Genomic DNA, 23,680 nt, shown 5'->3' on the forward strand with positions numbered 1-23,680 from the left:
AGGGGCTACAAAGCCAACGGTTGGCTAATGATCCAAGCCTCTATCTACAGAAGCTGTGAATAAAAGCACTGCTGGGGGCTAGACAAATCTGTCCAATAATTGCTCAATCACTAACTTCATAGGCTGGCCATTGGCAAAAGCTGTTTGTGAGAAAGGGAGCTGTTGTGTTCAAATGTATCAATTTATAGCGGCTTTAGACAACAGATATGATTGTCTCGCTGAGCCGTGACAATTACTTTTGTCGATGTGAAATAGTGTCCGCGGTATACGGCTGCTGAGTAATTGAGCTTGATTGAAGCGTTTCTCAACTTTGCCTCACCTTAATACCTGGCGAGAGGAGAGAGATGTCTCCGGTTTTATTTTCCGGCTCCCTCAATCACAGCGAGATGCTCCAAAGGTCCAGTCACGCAGCATCGTGAACCGCCGCATATATTTGTTTACTTTATAATGACACACGAGATTGCTTCGACAAGTGATTTCGCTCTCGGGGAGAAGAGCTTCCGTGTCACCGAGCCAAGTTATAAGTATGTGCGGGTGAGAAACTGAGGGCAGTCAAGCGAGGCAATGCATCTTTCCCCCTCCCTCTGCATTTTCCCCTCAGAAAACGGTGGCTCTTATCGATTCGCCGCCGCGCTCATATGGAAGTTTTGGCTTGTCTGAAGGGCGCAGTTTGTTTCTGCACTAGTCAAGCTTAAAAGGCTCTGCTGCCAGCCTTAATTACATTTCCAATAGTTGTGCAGGCTCTCAGTCAGCGGCAAAGGGCTGTTTTTATGGAAACATAAAGGAGCAGCAGTAGCCGTCTGCGGTCTTCAGTTGGACACAGTGTCTGCGGGTCATTTAGTTTCTGGTGAGAATAGTGGGCCAATTAGAGATGGCCCTAATACACTAGCCACTCTCACATTACTTGCTGAATGTTGTCCCCTGGGGATATGGTGGTAGATGTTCCAGTTCCGAGGCTTGTATGTAGCTCCACCATTAGTCAAATCTGTTCTACAGAAGGGGGCCATTCCACTGAACTCAGTTCCCGAGGTCACACTCCCACATACTTAATTAACCAAAATCAGAGAGAAGATATTAAATAATTTTTTTAAATATCCTCTTCGTCTCTGAACGTGTTATTATGCAGACGATTTCTCCTAGTTAGTGAGGAGAGATGGAGAGGTGTTTTTTTTATTGGTAGATCAGAACTAGAAAGCCTATAGAAAGCCACTGAGGTTCTGCTGTCTTGGCATCGCAAGTCGAGAGCAGTTGCACAGTATTTGTGGTGCACACCACCTACAATTAGACGGCAGAACCTACCCAATAAATGAGTGCTAATCACCAGCCGAAAAGTGAGTCACAAAGCACCCTTTAATTAGTCTCTCTCTGCTGCAGCTCAAAGCGCCATTTTTTGCACTCAGTACACAATAATTACTGCCTGTCGTCTCCAGATAATAATAAGACAGTTGTGACAGAGATTTACCCAGCCACAGAGAGCAAAGTCTCAGTCCGTCGCTCGAGGTAGAACAACACGGGTTGGACTTTGGTGAATGGTCAGCTCTATTGCAGGCGCAACAAGGTCCAAAGAACAGGAAAAACAGGACTACAACAGTAGCCTCAAACCAGCTGTACAACAGAACCTAAAAACACACCCCAAAACTGAATGACATCAAACGAAACAATCCCGCACAAAACCCGGAAGAAATAGCGAGATTTAAATACCCCCCCTAATTAACCAAATAGAACACAGCTGACACACAAGACAGACATATCCAAAGAAAAGGAAAAAGGATCGGTGGCAGCTAGTAGACCGGCGACGACGACCGCCGTGCGCCGCCCGAACAGGGAGAGGAGCCACCTTCGGTGGAAGTCGTGCCAGTCCGATAGCCCAACAGGCACTGAAACGGCGACAGGTCCATGGAGGAGTGGCGAAGTGAATTCTGGGCCATCTCGGCCCATGGGACGAACCTCGCCCACTCTCCAGGCCGGTCCTGGCAATACGACCACAGAAACCTGCCCACATCCTGGTTCAGTCTCTCCACCTGCCCATTACTCTCGGGGTGAAAACCAGAGGTCAGGCTGATCGAGACCCCCAGACGCTCCATGAACGCCCTCCAAACCCGGGAAGTGAACTGGGGGCCCCGATCAGAAACTATGCCCTCAGGAACCTCGTAGTGCCGGAAGACGTGTGTAAACAGGGCCTCCGCAGTCTGTAGGGCCGTAGAGAGACCGGGCAAAGGGAGGAGACGGCAGGACTTAGAGAACCGATCCACAACGACCAGGATCGTAGGGTTCTCCTGTGACAGAGGAAGATCGGTAAGGAAGTCCACAGACAGGTGTGACCAAGGCCGCTGTGGAACGGGGAGGGGCTGTAACTTCCCTCTAGGCAGGTGTCTAGGAGCCTTACACTGGGCGCACACCGAACAGAAGGAAACATAAACCCTCACATCCTTAGCCATGGTGGGCCACCAGTACTTCCCCCTAAGAGCCCGCACCGTCCTATCGATCCCCAGATGACCAGAGGAGGGTAGCGTGTGGGCCCACCTGATCAATCTATCACGAACACCAAGCGGGACGTACCTCCGACCAGCTGGACACTGTGGTGGAGGAGGTTCTAACCGGGACGCCCGCTCAATGTCCGCGTCCACCTCCCATACCACCGGGGCCACCAGACAAGAGGCCGGAAGTATGGGGGTGGGATCGATGGACCGCTCCTCGGTATCATAGAGACGGGACAGTGCGTCGGCCTTAGCGTTACGGGAACCTGGTCTGTAAGAGATGGTGAAACGAAATCTGCTGAAAAACATCGCCCACCTTGCCTGACAAGGATTCAGTCTCCTTGCCGCCCGGATGTACTCCAGATTACGGTGGTCAGTCCAGATGAGAAAAGAGTGTTTCGCCCCCTAAAGCCAATGTCTCCACACCTTCAGAGCTTTTACCACAGCCAGCAACTCCCGGTCCCCCACATCATAGTTTTGCTCTGCCCGGACTGAGCTTCCTCGAAAAGAAAGTACAGGGGCGAAGCTTCGGGGGCGTGCCCGAGCGCTGTGATAGCACGGCTCCAACACCAGCCTCGGACGCGTCCACTTCCACTATGAATGCCAATGAGGGGTCCGGTTGCGCCAATACGGGAGCATCGGTAAACAACGCCTTCAGACGACCAAAAGCCACCTGCCCAAAGCCGCGAGTCGGCCAATTACGCACGGCCGCAATGCGGTCACACTCCATCACCACCCCAGATGTGGAAATGCGATACCCCAGGAAAGAGACGGCTTGTTTGGAGAACACACATTTCTCAGCCTTGACGTACAGGTCCTGCTCCAACAGTCGCCCAAGTACCTTGCGCACCAGAGACACATGCGCAGCGCGGCGGAATAGATCAGTATGTCATCGCTGTAAACCACCACACCCTGCCCGTGCAGGTTCCTGAGAATCTCGTCAACAAAGGATTGGAAGACGGCTGGAGCATTTTTCAACCAATATGGCATGACGAGGTACTCATAATGGCCAGATGTGGTACTAAACGCGGTCTTCCACTCATCTCCCTCCCGGATTCGCACCAAGTTATACGCGCTCCTGAGATCCAGTTTGGTGAAGAAGCGTGCTCCATGGAATGACTCCACCGCCGTGGCGATGAGAGGTAGCGGGTAACTGAACCCCACTGTAATGGAATTTAGACCTCTATAGTCAATGCACGGACACAGACCTCCCTCCTTCTTCTTCACAAAAAAAAACTCGAGGAGGCAGGTGACGTGGAGGGCCGAATGTACCCCTGTCCCAGAGATTCGGTGACATATGTCTCCATAGCCACCGTCTCCTCCTGTGACAGGGGATACACGTGACTCCTGGGAATTGCGGCGTTCACCTGGAGGTTTATCGCACAATCCCCTCGTCGATGAGGTGGTAATTGGGTCGCCCTCTTTTTACAGAAGGCGATTGCCAAATCGGCATATTCAGGGGGAATGCGCACGGTGGAGACTTGGTCTGGACTCTCCACCGTCGTCGCACCGATGGAAACTCCCAAACACCTACCTGAGCACTCCTCTGACCACCCCTTAAGAGCCCCCTGTTTCCACAAAATTTTAGGATTGTGTTAAGCCAACCAGGGAATTCCCAGCACCACTGGAAACGCAGGAGAATCAATGAGGAAGAGACTAATCCGCTCCTCATGACCCCCCAGCGTCACCATGTTCAGTGGAACCGTGGCCTCCCTGATCAGCCCTGACCCTAACGGCCGACTATCTAGGGCGTGCACGGGGAAGGGTTGATCCATCTGAACCAAGGGGATCCCTAACTTAAGCGCGAAACCGCGGTCCATAAAACTCCCCGCTGTGCATGAATCGACTAGCGCCTTATGCTGGGAATGGGGGGAAAACTCAGGAAAGGAAATCAACATATACATATGACCAACAGGGGGCTCTGGGTGAGCCGGGTGCTGACTCACCTGAGGTGTTCAAGCCATGCTCAGCCTGCCCGCTCGACTCCCAGATGAGCTCCTCCAGCACCGGTCAGCAGTGTGTCCTCTCTGACCACAACTGGTGCAGTAGGAGGCTCCTCCTCCGGTTGCCCTAGCAGCAGCACCCCCTAACTCCATGGGTGTTGGAATAGGAGCGCTGGGAGGTGGAACGAACAGGACCTGATCTGGACGCCCGCGAGCAACCAGCAAGTTGTCCAGCCTGATGGACATGGCGATTAGCTGGTCCAGAGTGAGGGTGGTGTCTCAACAGGCTAGCTCCCGGCGGACGTCCTCCCCCAGACTACACCTATAATGGTCCATCAGGGCCCTGTCATTCCACCCCGCGCCGGCGGCCAGAGTCCGGAACTCCAGCGCGAAATCCTGTGCGCTCCTCGTCTCCTGCCTTAGATGAAACAGCCGTTCCCCCGCCACTCTGCCCTCCGGTGGGTGATCGAACACAGCCCGGAAGCGGCGGGTGAACTCTGAGTAATGGTCCTTCGCCGAGTCTGGGCCCTCCCAGACCACGTTGGTCCACTCCAGGGCTTTACCCGAAAGGCAGGAGACTGTACAACAGAACCTAAAAACGCAACCCAAAACTGAATGACATCAAACGAAACAATCCCGCACAAAACCCGGAAGAAATAGCAAGATTTAAATACCCCCCTAATTAACCAAATAGAACACAGCTGACACACAAGACAGACATATCCAAAGAAAAGGGAAAAGGATCGGTGGCAGCTAGTAGACTGGTGACGATGACCGCCGAGCGCCGCCCGAACAGGGGGAGGAGCCACCTTCGGTGGAAGTCGTGACAGTCCGATTGCTATAATGGCTATTATATGGTGTTAATATGATTATGATATTACTATTATATTTGATATTATGGCTTTCAATCCAGTGACTCAAGCAAGAAGAGCACCAGGTGGTCGGGTACTGGCATTTGTCTCGCCACCTCTTGTCAGATTTAAGTAGAGTCAATGTACTCTCAAGTGAAGTGATGACCAACTGGTGACAGAGAGGTCTACTCTCCCTCAAAAAAAAATGTTTTATCTGGGCGAAATTGGGCCACAAAGACAAAAACAAGAAAACCAAATGGGAAACCTGAGCTACATACAGTCAGGATTCATCTAGCTAGCTGTCTCCCACACACCTCTCCTGGCAGTAATGAATACACCAGCTGTGAATCCTTCATTTTGGCGTTCGTCACCGAGAGTGTCCCCTGGAGGATACTCTGTACCAGCAGACATGGATGTTTGAATTGAAAAGTCATTTGATCGAGGACTGAGAGGGTTCCTGCAACGAAGGGGAAGGTGATTGTAGGCTTACTTACCCTCATCCCAGAACACTTCTGCCTCTCAAAAGATGTGACAAAACTTTCTCTGTAGCAGTTTAGAAAGATTCCCATCCCCTCCCCTCTCTCCACCAACTCCACTTCGATGAAAAACTGAGGAGAAAAAAAACGTTGAAGCTTTCCCTGTGTTCATGACAGTACGCCTCACTCAGAGAGGCATAGAGGCAGAATTCATTATTACAGTTGCCTATTTTACTTAAATCTTCTTGTGTCATAGATTTATCACAAAAGAGGCCACACATCAACCTCATCTTTTTGGGGGTGGGATACTGAGGATGGGGTCATATCAAGATATCTAAGGTAGCAGGACTATAAACGCTCCTCTATACCCCAGAGTATGATTTTGTTCAGTGAGAAACGAGATTGGCTCGTCATTCCTAGCCCTCGACGAGAAGCATCAGCGTGTTTTTTGCCTTGACGTTATCAGGACAACGTTTGTTGCCCTCCAAAAGTTAACAGACGCATCCACCCAAAACTGCACTCTGTACCTCTCTCCCCCGGAAAGTCTGTCTCTCTTCTGTACTTCTGTGGAGTCAGCAGACGCTTGCATAAGCATCTTTCCGTACACACGCAGAGCTCGACTGGAAGCGATTTTGGGCAACCAGGAGAAACAAATCAGGTGAGTTTTGACATCCCCCCCGTCATCAGCCATCAGACTCTCTGACAAGGCTCCCACTCAGCCTCACTGAGCAGAGGTGTGATGCGCCGCCGAGTATTGATTGGCGCTCTGAGAAAGGAGAGACAGAAAGATGTGGGTCAAAAGGAACATGCCTAGACTGGCAGGGTTTCACCGTTGAGCCGATTCGTTCCTGATTCCTTGGCCAACAGTAATTGTTGATACTGGCAGCCAGGGCATTTTGACATGCCCAGACATGTCGGCCCGATCAAGCTTGCCTTGCCCTCGCGAAACCACCACGAACAGCCAGTGTATGGAGGTGTTGTAGCATGTCAGAGAGTGGGTAGATCAACTCCTGACAATGATGGGGTTGAGTTTCTGGACAACAGACATCTAGCTTATCCCTGTCATACCTGAAGTCTGAAATACAGTCAGGTTCATAATTGTTGGCACCCTTGATAAAGATGAGCAAATCATACTGAGCTATATTTTCAAAGAAATGGGAAAATTGTATTATTTTATCCTGATACAGAGAAAGAGATTTTCAGTGGTATAAAGTACTACTTAAGTAGTTTTGGGGGTATCTGTACTTTACTATTTATATTTTTGGCAACTTTTACTTTTACTTAAATACATTCCTTAAGAAAATAATGTACTTTTTACTCCATACATTCTCCCTGACACCCAAAAGTACTCGTTACATTTTAACAGGGAAATGGTCCAATTCACACACTTATCGAGAGAACATTCCTGGTCATCCCTACTGCCTCTGATCTGGTGAACTCACTAAACTATGTCTGAGTGTTGGGAGTGTTCCCCTGGCTATCCGTCAATTTAAAAAATAAAATACAATTATGCTGTCTGGTTTGCTTAATATAAGGAACTTGAAATTATTTATACTTTTACTTTTGATATTAAGTGCATTTTAGCAATTCCATTTACTTTTGATACTTAAGAATATTTAAAACCAAATACTTAGTATTTTACTGGGTGACTTCACTTTTACTTGAGTCATTTTCTATGAATGTATCTTTACTTTTACTTAGTATGACAATTCAGTACTTTTTCCACCACTGGAGATTTTGTTGAACAAGTAATAAAATAATATGTGGGTCAAAATTATTAGCACCTCTATTTTCAATACTCCAGCACCATCCCCTTGCAAGGATAACAACACTGAGCCTTTTTCTTAGATCTTAGATCTTAGACCATTCCTCCATACAAAATCCTTCCAGATCCTTCATATACTTAGTCTGCTCTTGTGGACTGCCCTCTTCAGTTCAAACCACAGATATTCAATAGGGTCCAGAGACTGAGGTGACCATTGCAAAATGTGGATTCTGTGGTCAATTAGGTTGGGGTTATTGTCTTGCTGGAAGATCCACTTGCGGCCAAGTGTCAGCCTCCTGGCAGAGTCAACCAGGTTTTTGGCAAAAATGTCCTGGTATCCTACCGTAATTGCTGGACTATTAAGCGCACCTGAATATAAGCCGTACCCACTGAATTTTTTACAAATATGTATTTTGTACATAAATAAACCGCACATGTCTATAAGCCGCAAGTGCCTACCGGTATATTGAAACAAATGAACTTTACACAGCCTTTAAACGAAACACGGCTTGTAACAAAAATAAATAGGCTTCTAAACGAAACACGGCTTGTAACAAAAATAAATAGGCTTTAACGAAACACGGCTTGTAACAAAAATAAAAAATAAATAGCAGTAAACAGTAGCCTACCAAGAAAGTGAAACTTCATTGCGGTGGCGATTGTTATGGCTTTCAGTCGGATCTGCACAGTTCCAACGTCTTATCATCGACTCATTAAGGCCAAGCTCCCGTGCAGCAGCTCTATTTCCTTTTCCAACAGCCAGACCGATCGCCTTCAACTTGAAAGCTGCATCATATGCATTTCTCCGTGTCTTTGCCATGATGAGGGTGACAAAATGACTACCGTAATCAGAATGATGGCAAGTTTGAGCGCGCTCGATTTACGTCACATTATGTGACGGTGCTCAGTTTTTTGGCGGCATGAATCTTGTGAAAAAAAGAAAAAAAACATAAATTAGCCGCGTCATTGTATAAACCGCGAGGTTCATAGCGTGGGAAAAAAGTAGCGGCTTGTAGTCCGGAAATTACGGTACTTGGTAAAGTCCATGGTTCAATTAACCTCAACAAGGGCCCAAGGACCAGTGAAAGCAAAATAGCCCCATAACATCAAAGATCCACCACCGTATTTCACCATAGGTATGAATGGAGTACCTCATTTTCTGCATATGTTGTTCAATGCCAAACCCACCACTGGTGTGCATGGCTCAACAGCTCTATTTCAGGTCATCTGACCACAGCACCGGTTCCAATCCAAGCGCCAATGCCGTTTATCCCGGCGGTGCTATCTATGGTCAGATGAAATGAAAATAGAGCTCTCTGGCCAGGAGGCTGACACTTGGCAGCAATGTTCCAGCAAGACAATAACCTTGGGATGCAACGATTCACCGGTACTCATCGGTGCAGGTTCAAATGTTTAAGATATGGGTGCATCAGTCTGTGGGAGATCAAACCAATCCAAATTAAGAGTGCATCGGTCAGAAAACTGATTCAAACCTTATTAATCGGTTCACTAATGTTGTTTTACTCATTGTATTTTTTTCTGAAAATAACTCTTATCTGTTGACTGAATGAATGGGTCCTCTCCTTCAGTTCAGTAGTATATCAAACCTTTATGCATGTAACTGCCTATGACTGTCGGATAACTGTGCGCAAGACACAGATGCTCCCGCCAACCAGAGGTAGGCCTATCCCTGGTCTTGTAATATGCAGTTCATCTGGAACCTTCAGCATTCAGATGCTTGTAAAAATGGCTTTCACAATTTCAAATCATAGGATTTATTAGTTCAGTGACAACCAATGTAATTTCCTGGGTTATTGTTACTAAATGCACTGTAGAAAATTGTGTTTTTACCAGAGTTGTGTAGCCTACTAAAGTGGACCCAACTCGTATCCAAATGCTAATTGGGGTTTTCAATCATTCCGATTGGTCATTGTTACATGAACAAAGTCATTTCATAAAGGACAACAGTCATTTTGCATTCATTGCTTGGAGCAGTAGACGCTCTCTGTCAAATTCCAAATGGTCTAAACCATTTGCTTTCGAGACGGGTAAAATCCAAAACGGCATTATATTAATTGTCTAAATGCCGTGCTAATTTCTAGACATAAATATTGACATAGTACTAGCTCAAAACATTTTCAATCTGCAAAAATGAAATCAGTGGGTGATGATGAGTTCAGATAAGAAGTGGGGGGACAAAAACCATACATTTGTTCCACCCCTAATCTGATAGTGAGGTGGTAGATGCTCAGTCTGCCCAAACGCTCAGCTCAGGTGCCGAATCATTTCAAACCAAAAACATAGCGTTACTGTATCGAATCGTTAATGAAAGGAGAGATGCACATCCCTAGTTGAAGAGGGTAGTCCATAAGAGCAGACGAAGGATATCAAGGATCTGTAAAAAAGATTTATATAGGATCACTAAAATCACTCTCAACGTGTTCTCCAATCGCATAAAACATTTCAGAAAAAGGCTCAGTGTCGTATCCTCACAAGGTGAGGAGGTACTGAAAGGTATTGAAAACAGTGGTGTCAATCATTTTGAGCCCTATCTTTTTTATTACTTAAACAAAATCTCTTTCTCTGAGCAATTGTATTAGTATAAAATAATATTGAGCATACAATATATACTAAACAGAAATATAAATGCAACAAGCAACAATTTCAAAGATTTTACGGAGTTACAGTTCATTTGAGGAAATCAGTCAATTGAAATCAATTCATTAGGCCCTAATCTATGGATTTCACATGACTGGGAAAAATACAGTGCCTTCGGGAAAGTATTCAGACCTCTTGACTTTTTCCACATTTTGTTAGGCTACAGCCTTATTCTAAAATTGATTAAATTATAATTACATAAGTATTCAGACCCTTTACTCACTACTTTGTTGAAGCACCTTTGGTAGCTATTACAGCCTAGAGTCTTTCATGACGCTACAACACCTGCATTTTGAGGAGTTTCTCACATTCTTCTCTGCAGATCCTCTCAAGCTCTGTCAGGTTGGATTGAGAGTGTCGCTGCACAGCTGTTTTCAGGTCTCTCCAGTAGATGTTTGATCGGGTTCAATTCTGGGCTCTGGCTGGGCCACTCAAGGACATTCAAAGTCTTTTCCCGAAGACACTCCTGCATTGTCTTGGCTGTGTGCTTAGGGTCGTGGTCCTGTTGGAATGTGTACCTTCGCCCCAGTCTGAGGTCCTGAGAGCTCTGGAGCAGGTTTTCATCAAGGATCTCTCTGTACTTTGCTCCGTTCATCTTTGCCTCTATCCTGACTAGTATCCCAGTCCCAGAAAAACATCTCCACAGCAAGATGCTGCCACCACCATGCTTCACTGTATGGATGGTGCTAGGTTTCCTCCAGACGTGACGCTTGGCAAACAGGCCAAAGAGTTCAATCTTGGTTTCATCAGACCAGAGTATCTTGTTTCTCATGGTCTGAGAGTCTTTAGGTGCCTTTTGGCGAACTCCAAGTGGGCTGTCGTGTCCTTTTACTGAGGAGTGGCTTCCATCTGGTCACTCTACCATAAAGGCCTGATTGGTGGAGTGCTGAAGAGGTGGTTGTCCTTCTGGAAGGTTCTCTGATCTCCACAGAGGAACTCTGGAGCTCTGTCAGAGTGACCATCAGGTTCTTGGTCACCTCCTTGATCAAGGCCCTTCTCCCCTGATTGCGCAGTTTGGCTGGGCAGCCAGCTCTAGGAAGAGTCTTAGTGGTTCCAATCTTCTTCCATTTAATAATGATGGAGGCCACTGTGTTCTTGGGGACCTTCAATGCTGCAGACATTTTTGGGTACCCTTCCCCAGATCTGTGCCTCGACACCATCCTGTCTCGGAGCTCTACGGGCAATTCCTTCGACCTCATGGCTTGATTTTTGCTCTGACATGCACTGTCAACTGTGGGACCTTATATAGACAGGTGTGTGTCTTTCCAAATCATGTCCAATCATTGGACTCCAATCAAGTTGTAGACACATCTCAGGGATGATCAATGGAAACAGAATGCACCTGAGCTCAATTTCGAGTCTCATAGCAAAGGGTCTGAATAGTTATGTAAATAAGGTATTTCTGTTTTTTATTTTTATTAATTTTGCAAAACATTTAAAAAAAATCTGTTTTCACCTTGTCATTATGGGGTATTGTGTTTAGATTGCTGAGGATTTTATTTAATCAATTTCAGAATAAGGCTGCAACGTAACAAAATGTGGAAAAAGTCAAGGGGTCTGAATACTTTCCGAAGGCACTGTATGTCCATCAGGATTTCCTAGGTTTCCTTTCAGAGGATGTAGGGGCTTGCCAGATAGTGACACTAAATTGAGTCAGTGTAGCCTGCTGAATTGCTTCGGGGATAGAGACGTTTATTTGTCTCCCCAATTTGCATTTGTAGATTATCTGCAGATAAATTATGAAAACATTTGATGAAGAGGGTGAATCATCACTGCAGGAACAATAACTAGTGGAGAGTCTCATTCTGGTCCAAATGTGATAATTAGGACCCTCACAGAATCCAGGCATTACAACTGAATTTGACAATTTTCAAAAATGTATTGACCTTAGTTAGGGAATCAACTAAATGTATAAAAACATGTATTAATTAGCCAAAGTTTATCATAAGACATGAACACAATGCATCAGTGATTTGTATCTCCTGCAACTTTCCGAAGAGGCAATGAAAATGCCCCTGTCTGTGTGTGTGGTGTGCTTGTCTATCACTTTGTGTTAGCGTTAGCGATGATGCTAATGAAAACAGTCTTCTGGTAAATGGAAAGGCTTTCCCAAAAACATTCTCAATTAAATGTTATCCACAAAGTAGCCTATGCCAACCTGGAAGAATGATTATTTTCATCTATCCACTGGGTAATTGTTTTGCAAACTGTAGCATCACGTGTGCACTACAAAACCACTGTTAAACAACAGCCGCTTGCAAGGTGCACACTTGAATTAAAGAGTAACTACACCCAAAAATAAATAATTCTCCGATTTTTTTCCAGACCTCAAAAGTGGTCTCCTGATGTGGTTAAAGCGTTGTTGTGGACTTACAACATCCAAATGTGTAGTTTTTTTTTCTATTAAAAAATGAGATTTTGAGAGCAAGGACCTACAAAAACGGTGAAAAACTGTAACAAGGCAAAAGAAAACGGTGAAAACAGAATTTGGGAAAGAACAGAACGGAATCAGGCAAAAAATAAAACACATTTTATAATGATACCTACCTAATGATATTGTTTTATGAATTAAGCTCATGTAAAATCATAAAGAAATGTTGTACTTGGTTCCTTCAGAAAGTATTCACACCCCTTGACTTTGTCCATATTTTGTTGTTACAAAGTGGGATTTTTTGTCAACGATCTACACAAAATACTCTGTCAAAGTAGAAGAAAAATTCTAGCATTTGTAAAAGAAATAATATATGAAAAAGAAAACACTAATAATATAGTATCTGATTAGATAAATATTCAACCCCTGAGTCAATACGTGTCCAAATCAACTTTGGCAGCGATTACAGCTATGAGTCTTTCTGGGTAAGTCTCTAAGAGCTTTGCAGACCTGGATTGTACAATATTTGCACATTGTTCTTTTCCAAATTCTTCAAGCTCTGTCAAATTGGTTGTTGATCATTGCTAGACAGCCATTTTCAAGTCTTGCCATAGATTTTAAAGCTGATTTATGTCAAGACTGTAACTAATGACAAAACCGTACCTAGGCCACTCAGGAACTTTCAATGTCGTCTTGTCCTGCTGAAAGGTGAATTCTTCTCCCAGTGTCTGCTGGGAAGAAGACTGAAGCAGGTTTTCCTCTGTGCGTTGCTGTATTCCATTTGTTTTATTTTTTTTAAACTCCCTAGTCCTTGCCGATGACAAGCATACCCATAACATGATGCATCCACCACCATGCTTGAAAACATGAAGTGTGGTACTCAGTGATGTGTTTGCATTTGCCCCAAACATAACGCTTTGTATTCGGGACATAAGGTTAATTTATTTGCCACATTTTTGCAGTTTTACTTTAGCAAACAGGATGCATGTTTTGGAATATTTTATTATGTACAGGCTTCCTTCTTTTCACTATGTCATTTAGGTTAGTATTGTGGAGTAACTACAATGTTGTTGATCCATCCTCAGTTTTCTCCCATCACAGCCATTAAACTCTGGAACTGTTTCAAAGTCACCATTGGCCTCATGGTGAAATTCCTGTGCATTTTACTTCCTCTCCGGCAACAGGTTTAGGAAGGACGCCTTTATCTTTGTAGTTGTCACGTTCTGACCTTAGTTCCTTTGTTTTGTCTTTTGTTTTAGTATGGTCAGGGCGTGAGTTGGGTGGGTTGTCTATGTTAGTTTTTCTATGATTTTCTATTTCTGTGTTTGGCCTGATATGGTTCTCAATCAGAGGCAGCTGTCAATCGTTGTCCCTGATTGGGAACCATATTTAGGTAGCCTGTTTTCTGTTGGGTTTTGTGGGTGGTTATTTTCAGTCTTTGTGTGTCTGCACCAGATAGAACTGTTTCGGTTGTTTCTTTGTTGTTTTGTTATTCAGTGTTCAGTTTGGGTTATTATTAAATATCATGAACACTTACCACGCTGCACCTTGGTCCTCACCTTCTTCCACCGACAACAGCCGTTACAGAACCACCCACCAAAAAAGGACCAAGCAGCGTGGTATCGGAAAGCAGCGATCTCAGGACTCCTGGACATGGGAGGACGTTCTGGACGGCAAGGGAGTCTACACATGGGAGGAGATCCTGGCGGGAAGGGATCGCCTTCCATGGGAACAGGTGGAGGCAGCTAGGAGAGCAGAGGCAGCCGGAGAGAGGAACCAGCGGTATGTGGGAACACGGCTGGCGAGGAAGCCCGAGAGGCAGCCCCAAACATTTCTTGGGGGAGGCACACGGGGAGTGTGGCGAAGTCAGGTAGGAGACCTGCGCCAACTCCCCGTGCTTACCGTGGAGAGAGAGGGACCGGGCAGGCACCGTGTTACGCCGTGAGGCGCACGGTGTCCCCGGTGCGTGTGCATAGCCCGGTGCAGTACATTGCAGCGCCTCGTATCGGCCCGGGCTAGAGTGGGCATCGAGCCAGGTGCCATGAAGCCGGCTCAGCGCATCTGGTCTCCAGTGCGTCTCCTCGGGCCGGTGTACATGGTACCAGCCTTACGCATGGTGTCCCTGGTTCGCCAGCATAGCCCAGTGCGGGCTATTCCACCTCGACGCACTGGCCTGGCTACGGGGAGCATTCAACCAGGTAAGGTTGGGCAGGCTCGGTGCTCGAGACCTCCTGTGCGCCTTCACGGTCCGGTCTATCCGGTGCCACCTCCACGCACCAGCCCTCCTGTGGCAGCCCCTCGCACCAGCCCTCCGGTGCCGGCACCACGTACCAGGCCTCCAGTTCCAGCACCCCGCACTCGCCCTGAGGTGCGTGTTCCCAGCTCGGTTCCACCAGTTCCCAGCACCACGCACCTGGCCTACTGTGCGCCTCAGCAGGCCAGAGTCTCCCGTCTGTCCAGCGCCGCCCGTCTGTCCAGCGCCGCCTGAGCTGCCCGTCTGTCCAGCGCCGCCTGAGCCGCCCGTCTGTCCAGCGCAGCCTGAGCCGCCCGTCTGTCCAGCGCCGCCTGAGCCGCCCGTCTGTCCCGAGCCGCCTGAGCCGCCCGTCTGTCCCAAGCCGTCAGAGCCGCCCGTCTGTCCAGAGCCGCTAGAGCCGCCCGTCTGTCCTGAGCCGCTAGAGCCGCCCGTCTGTCCTGAGCCGCTAGAGCCGCCCGTCTGTCCTGAGCCGCTAGAGCCGCCCGTCTGTCCTGAGCCGCTAGAGCTGCCCCCCAGTCCTGAGCTGCCCCTCAGTCCGGAGCTGCCCCTCAGTCCAGATGCGTCCGTCAGTCCAGAGGCGTCCCTCAGTCCCGTGGGCCCATTTATTAGGGTTCCCAGGCCAAGGTCGCCGTTCCTAGGAGGCCACAGAAGCGGACTAAGACTATGGTGGAGTGGGGTCCACGTCCAGCGCCAGAGCCGCCACCACGGACAGGTGCCCACCCAGACCCTCCCCTATAGGTTCAGGTTTTGCGGCCGGAGTCCGCACCTTGGGGGGGGGGGGTACTGTCACGTTCTGACCTTAGTTCCTTTGTTTTGTCTTTTGTTTTAGTATGGTCAGGGCGTGAGTTGGGTGGGTTGTCTATGTTTAGTTTTTCTATGATTTTCTATTTCTGTGTTTGGCCTGATATGGTTCTCAATCAGAGGCAGCTGTCAATCGTTGTCCCTGATTGGGAACCATATTTAGGTAGCCTGTTTTCTGTTGGGTTTTGTGGGTGGTTATTTTCAGTCTTTGTGTGTCTGCACCAGATAGAACTGTTTCGGTTGTTTCTTTGTTGTTTTGTTATTCAGTGTTCAGTTTTGGTTATTATTAAATAGCATGAACACTTACCACGCTGCACCTTGGTCCTCACCTTCTTCCACCGACGACAGCCATTACAGTAGTGACTGGGTGTATTGATACACCATCCAAAGTGTAATTAATTAACTTCAACCCAGCATCTAAGGGCTATTCAATGACTTTAAAAAAAACTTTTTTACCCAGCTACCAATAGGTGCATTCTTTGCAAGGCATTGGAAAACCTCCTTTGTCTTTGTGGTTGAATCGATGTTTGAAATGAACTGCTCGACTGAGGGACCTTACAGTAATTGAATGTGTGGGGTACAGAGATCGTCTTTCAAAAAACATTTTAAACACCAAAGATTGAGTCCATGCAACTTATTATGTGACTTGTTTAAACACATTTTTCCTCCTGAACGTATTTAGGAGTACCACAACAAAGTACTTATTGACTGAAGACATTTCAGCTTTTCATTTATAATTACTTTGTCAACATTTCAAAAAATATAATTCCACTTTGACATTATGGGGTACTGTGTGTAGGCCAGTGACACAAATGTACATTTTATCAATTTAAAATTAAACCTGTAACACAACAAACTGTGGTAAAGTCAAGTGTTATGAATACTTTCTGAGGCACTGTTAGACTGCTGACATAACCCCTTTTCAAGATAATATGGGCGATTTACTTAATCTGTGTGCTGTTGGGGGTACTCGAGGATTGGAGTTGGGAACTACTGACCTCGACGATATCCAAAACAACTAGCAATACACCGAATTCATACATTTTCAGTCATTTAAAATATAAAGTCATGTCTTTCTACACAATACCACAACAAATGTTTCCAATCTGGGAGGTAAACTCTATAAAATATTCAATCATTTCACTGTGTAGTTCGGATGGAATCAAGGCAATATGATGTACCGGAGGCCAGCAAAATAGAGCTCCTCCTGCAAAATATTTCGAACCCTGGGAGGCAAAACCCCTCTGGCCTGGGGTTGCCTGGCTGGCTACTTTCTCTATTTGGGTGGCTACTTGTGTAAAACACTAGTCTGCTGGAGTAGTTATAGAGTGTGTGTACAGTATGTAGGGCCCTATAAAATCCGTGATGCATAGAACGCGGACGGATTCACAGAATCCAGACAATGAAATGGAATTCAACAATATTTAAAAAATATGCTGAACTTCGTAGGGAATCAACTAAATGTATTGAAAATGTATGAATTTGACTAAGTTTGTCATATGAATCACTGATGCATTGTTCATGGCTTATTTCCTGCAACTTTCTGAAGAGGCAAAGAGATTTCCCCTGTGCACTGGAATTTAAGGGTAACTACACTCAAAAATCAAACCCTTTTAACCTAACAACATCCTGTCAGTATTAACCGATATTACCTAGGGCCGCGACGATACCAGTATTGCAATATTTTTTCCATGCCAAAAATGGAAACACGAAGCACACCAAACTCTTTAGTCCTTTCAAAACCAGCTGTATGTAATATTGTGTGATATAGCTTGGGAAATACATAAATGTGACTCTGGATGACAACATAATGATGTTTGTTTCCAACATTTGGACTGTGTCACGGTCGTCGAAATAACATTCGGACCAAGGCGCAGCGTGATATGGGTTCCACATCTTTTTATTCGTGAAACGCACAAAAACAATAAAGAGCAAATTACACGTGAAGCTATGGAGTGCTCACAGGCAACTACACATCAACAAGATCCCACAAAAAAACAGTGGGGAAATGGCTGCCTAAATATGATTCCCAATCAGACGCTAAACAGCTGCCTCTGATTGGGAACCATACCAGGCCAACATAGAAATAAAACAACCTAGATTACCCACCCTAGTCACACCCCGGCCTAACCAAAATAGAGAATAAAAAGGCTCTCTATGGTCAGGGTGTAACAGGCTGTTTTCCTAAAGAAGTTAAATCCGCTACTTGTTTTGTTTCCTTGCCACAATACTAATGAGTATGTGATACTGGTATCGTCCCGGCCTTAATATTAGTTAGCTGTAGCCACTAGCACAAGATTTCTGGTATTAACTACATCTACAGTAACCAAGACATATTTTCAGACCACACATAGAGACAGAAACACGCATTCAGACAGACATCCGGCACACATGCAATGCTAATGTTTAAAATAAGTGTAAGTAGTGTACTTTTCCGATACTACAAAATGAAAACGGCTCGGTACTAAAATCTTGTTATTTCTGGTTCTTCTATCAAATGTGTGTTGAACTTATTAGAAAATCAATTAATTGATTTGCCCAAGTTTAGCCTAGCATAAGACATGAACAGAATGCATCAGTGATTCGCGGCTTTCTGAAAAGGCAACGGCACGGTAATGCCCCCGTCTGTGTGTACGGTGCTGCGTATCTCTATCACTAATGATAACCATCTTTGTGTAGATGGAAAGGCTTTACCAAAAACCGTCTTAATAAAAAGTTAACTATAAAGTAGCCTATGCCTACCTGGCAGAATCATGATTATTTGCATCAATCCAGTGGCCATTTTGTTTTCGCAAACTCCATCACGTGCACGACAGAAACACTGCTAAGCAAACAGTGCTAATTGCATGTCCACTTAAATTAACACTAATTTGATTTTTCCCAGACCTCAAAAGTGGTCCCCTGGTGTGGTTTAAAGATGGAATTCTCAGTAGGGGGAAAGAGCACCACTACCGCCCACCTACCGTTGTTAAGGTTTTTGTTGCCGAGCTGGGGAGCGTCACGCAGCATGGTAAACAATATTGCGGTACATATTGTGCTCATCTAATCGCGTGTGTAATGATGTTTGAGGGGAAATAAGTGTTCATTGTTTGCAGTAACTTCTTTGTTGTTGTAATATCGCAAATGAAAGATTCCAGCTTTAAGCAGTGTTGTGGAGTTATTTTTCTATTAAAAAGTGTGATTTTGAAAGCAAAAGAAAATAAACACAGACAATTCAAATCAAATCAATTTTGTCCTCCACGCTTTCTTGTATTTGCAGTTTAATTTTGGTTTCATGTAAAGTTTTGGTATTGAGCATCGCGATACTAAACCTTGTATCGGTATCAAAGTAAACATTCTGGTATCGTGACAAAACTAAACGTAAGCTCATGTTGCAATAGGCTCTACAACATACACACATAGAGAGAATGCTGAAGAACAAGGCCTCTGGTGTAAGGGGGTCTTGTTACACACATACACACCCATCCCACACATGTGCGGTGTATTATATTAACCATGAGGAATCCCTTGGTGTCTTGACAGGAGTGATCTCTTCCAGCTGTCTCTCTGAGCTCAATCTGCTCTCTCTAAGCACGTTTTAGCCTCGTCAGGACCCCGGCTTCCCTAAACCCTGCCTTGCTTGGGCGGAGCTACAACAGTGCGTGAGGACCGCCGGGAAATCAGCTATTTAAAAACGCATAAAAATATGTTCATGTATGCCATGTTTATGGTGACTTTAATTTGCAGACTGTCGGCCACACTTGATACACTAAACCTTTACCATAGCCTGTTGGTAGACAAGCCATAATGTCTCTTTTTTTAGTAGAGTGTTCAAGTGGAGGAGTTGTAATGCCTTCTTCAACTCGATTGGTCAGAAACCGTGACAAACATAACACGTGATGCAGCACCCTTTGTACGAGCTAATACTAAATTCTCCAGACCTTCAGAGGAATAACGTAATGTGGAGGTATGACTACACGAGACTAAGCACGTCTCAACAGACACACATACAGTGGGGCAAAAAATAATTTAGTCAGCCACCAATTGTGCAAGTTCTCCCACTTAAAAAGATGAGAGAGGCCTGTAATTTTCATCATAGGTACACTTCAACTATGACAGACAAAACGAGGAAAAAAAATCCAGAAAATCACATTGTAGGATTTTTAATGAATTTATTTGCAAATTATGGTGGAAAATAAGTATTTGGTCAATAACAAAAGTTTATCTCAATACTTTGTTATATACCCTTTGTTGGCAATGACAGTGTAACGGAACTCTAATTCCTCCTCCTCCTCGGACGAGGAGAGGAGAGAGGGATCGGAAGACCAATTTGCAGCGAGGTAGGATGACATAATGAATTTATTTACAAAACGAAACTAAACACACGAAGAAGACTTGAAAAAATACAAAACAACAAAACGACGTAGACTGACCTAAAACATGTGAACTTACATATAACGAAGAACGCACGAAACAGGTACAGACTACAAACCAACGCTACAGTCCCGTGTGGCACGAACATACATACAGACACAGGAGACAACCACCCACAAACAAACAGTGAGAACAACCTACCTTAATATGACTCTCAATCAGAGGAAACGTCAAACACCTGCCTCTGATTGAGAGCCATACCAGGCAACCCAAAACCAACATAGAAACAGAAAACATAGACTGCCCACCCAAAACTCACGCCCTGACCAATAAACACATACAAAACAAGAGAAAACAGGTCAGGAACGTGACATAACCCCCCCCTTAAGGTGCGAACTCCGGGCGCACCAGCACAAAGTCTAGGGGAGGGTCTGGGTGGGCATCTGACCACGGTGGTGGCTCAGGCTCCGGACGCTGTCCCCACACCACCATAGTCACTCCCAGCTTCTGTATCCCCCTCCCAATGACCACCCTCCAACTAAACCCACCTAAATGAAGGGGCAGCATCGGGATAAGGGGCAGCACCGGGATAAGGGGCAGCACCGGGATAAGGGGCAGCACCGGGCTGAGGGACGGCAGCTCCGGGCTGAGGGACGGCAGCTCCGGGCTGAGGGACGGCAGCTCCGGGCTGAGGGACGGCAGCTCCGGGCTGAGGGACTCTGGCAGGTCCTGGCTGGACGGCTCTGGCAGGTCCTGGCTGGACGGCTCTGGCAGGTCCTGGCTGGACGGCTCTGGCAGGTCCTGGCTGGACGGCTCTGGCAGGTCCTGGCTGGACGGCTCTGGCAGGTCCTGGCTGGACGGCTCTGGCAGGTCCTGGCTGGACGGCTCTGGCTGGTCCTGGCTGGACGGCTCTGGCTGGTCCTGGCTGGACGGCTCTGGCTGGTCCTGGCTGGACGGCTCTGGCAGGTCCTGGCTGGACGGCTCTGGCAGGTCCTGGCTGGACGGCTCTGGCTGGTCCTGGCTGGACGACGGCTCAGTCCAGACGAGCAGTTCATGCGGCGTTGGGCAGACGGGCAGTTCAGGCGCCGCTGGGCAGACTGGCAGACCTGTAGGGAGGAGACGGAGAGACAGCCTGGTGCGTGGTATAGGCACTGGCTTCGCTGGAGAGGAGGAAAGCTCTGACAGCGCTGGACAGGTGGGAGCAGCTGGAGAGAGAACCCGGAGAGACAGCCTGGTGCGGGGGGCTGCCACCGGTGGACTGGTACTTGGAGGTGGCACCGGGTATACCGGACCGTGAAGGAGGACACGTGCTCTTGAGCACCAAGCCTCCCCAACCTTACCCGGTTGAATGGTCCCCGTAGCCCTGCCAGTGCGGCGAGGTGGAATAACCCGCACTGGGCTATGCAGGCGAACCGGGGACACCACCTGTAAGGCTGGTGCCATGTACGCCGGCCCGAGGAGACGTACTGGAGGCCAGATACGTTGGGCCGGCTTCATGACATCCGGCTCGATGCCCAACCTAGCCCTCCCAGTGCGGCAAGGTGGAATAGCCTGCACTGGGCTAAGCACGCGTACTGGGGACACCGTGCGCTTTACCGCATAACACGGTGTCTGACCAGTACGACGCCCTCTCACTCCACGGTAAGCACGGGGAGTTGGCTCAGGTATCCTACCCGGCTTTGCCACACTCCTCGTGTGCCCCCCCCCAAGAAATTTTTGGGTCTGACTCTCGGGCTCCCAACCACGTCGCCGCGCTGCCTCCTCATACCAGCGCCTCTCTGCCTTCGCTGCCTCCAGCTCCGCCTTGGGACGGCGATATTCCCCTGGCTGAGCCCAGGGTCCTTTACCGTCCAGGATCTCCTCCCATGTCCATGAATCCTGGGATTTCTGCGGTTGCTGTCGCTGCCCTTTTCCCCGCTGCTTGGTTCTGGTAATTTGGTGGGTGGTTCTGTAACGGAACTCTAATTCCTCCTCCTCCTCGGACGAGGAGAGGAGAGAGGGATCGGAAGACCAATTTGCAGCGAGGTAGGATGACATAATGAATTTATTTACAAAACGAAACTAAACACACGAAGAAGACTTGAAAAAATACAAAACAACAAAACGACGTAGACTGACCTAAAACATGTGAACTTACATATAACGAAGAACGCACGAAACAGGTACAGACTACAAACCAACGCTACAGTCCCGTGTGGCACGAACATACATACAGACACAGGAGACAACCACCCACAAACAAACAGTGAGAACAACCTACCTTAATATGACTCTCAATCAGAGGAAACGTCAAACACCTGCCTCTGATTGAGAGCCATACCAGGCAACCCAAAACCAACATAGAAACAGAAAACATAGACTGCCCACCCAAAACTCACGCCCTGACCAATAAACACATACAAAACAAGAGAAAACAGGTCAGGAACGTGACAGACAGAGGTCAAACGTTTTCTGTAAGTCTTCACAAGGTTTTCACACACTGTTGCTGGTATTTTAGCCCATTCCTCCATGCAGATCTCCTCTAGAGCAGTGATGTTTTGGGGCTGTTGCTGGGCAACATGGACTTTCAACTCCCTCCAAAGATTTTCTATGGGGTTGAGATCTGGAGACTGGCTAGGTCACTCCAGGACCTTGAAATGCTTCTTATGAAGCCACTCCTTCGTTGCCCGGGCGGTGTGTTTGGGATCATTGTCATGCTGAAAGACCCAGCCACGTTTCATCTTCAATGCCCTTGCTGATGGAAGGAGGTTTTCACTCAAAATCTCACGATACATGGCCCCATTCATTCTGTCCTTTACACGGATCAGTCGTCCTGGTCCCTTTGCAGAAAAATATCCCCAAAGCATGATGTTTCCACCCCCATGCTTCACAGTAGGTATGGTGTTCTTTGGATGCAACTCAGCATTCTTTGTCCTCCAAACACTACGAGTTGAGTTTTTACCAAAAAGTTCTATTTTGGTTTCATCTGACCATATGACATTCTCCCAATCTTCTTCTGGATTATCCAAATGCTCTCTAGCAAACTTCAGACGGGCCTGGACATGTACTGGCTTAAGCAGGGGGACACGTCTGGCACTGCAGGATTTGAGTCCCTGGCGGCGTAGTGTGTTACTGATGGTAGGCTTTGTTACTTTGGTCCCAGCTCTCTGCAGGTCATTCACTATGTCCCCCCGTGTGGTTCTGGGATTTTTGCTCACCGTTCTTGTGATCATTTTGACCCCACGGGGTGAGATCTTGCGTGGAGCCCCAGATCGAGGGAGATTATCAGTGGTCTTGTATGTCTTCCATTTCCTAATAATTGCTCCCACAGTTGATTTCTTCAAACCAAGCTGCTTACCTATTGCAGATTCAGTCTTCCCAGCCTGGTGCATGTCTGCAATTTTGTTTCTGGTGTCCTTTGACAGCTCTTTGGTCTTGGCCATAGTGGAGTTTGGAGTGTGACTGTTTGAGGTTGTGGACAGGTGTCTTTTATACTGATAACAAGTTCAAACAGGTGCCATTAATACAGGTAACGAGTGGAGGACAGAGGAGCCTCTTAAAGAAGAAGTTACAGGTCTGTGAGAGCCAGAAATCTTGCTTGTTTGTAGGTGACCAAATACTTATTTTCCACCATAATTTGCAAATAAATTCATAAAAAATCCTACAATGTGATTTTCTGGATTTTTTTTCTCATTTTGTCTGTCATAGTTGAAGTGTACCTATGATGAAAATTACAGGCCTCTCTCATCTTT

The 23,680-nt window shown here is 46.7% G+C and overlaps 1 protein-coding gene across 1 annotated transcript in view; it reads left to right on the top strand.

The window, feature by feature from the left end:
* LOC120060868 (agrin-like) overlaps positions 1-23,680 on the top strand; it is a 376,729-nt gene that overhangs the window by 144,579 nt on the left and 208,470 nt on the right. The window lies entirely within an intron of this gene.

The sequence above is a fragment of the Salvelinus namaycush genome, chromosome 16 (assembly GCF_016432855.1).
Source record: "Salvelinus namaycush isolate Seneca chromosome 16, SaNama_1.0, whole genome shotgun sequence".
Lineage (NCBI taxonomy): Eukaryota > Metazoa > Chordata > Actinopteri > Salmoniformes > Salmonidae > Salvelinus > Salvelinus namaycush.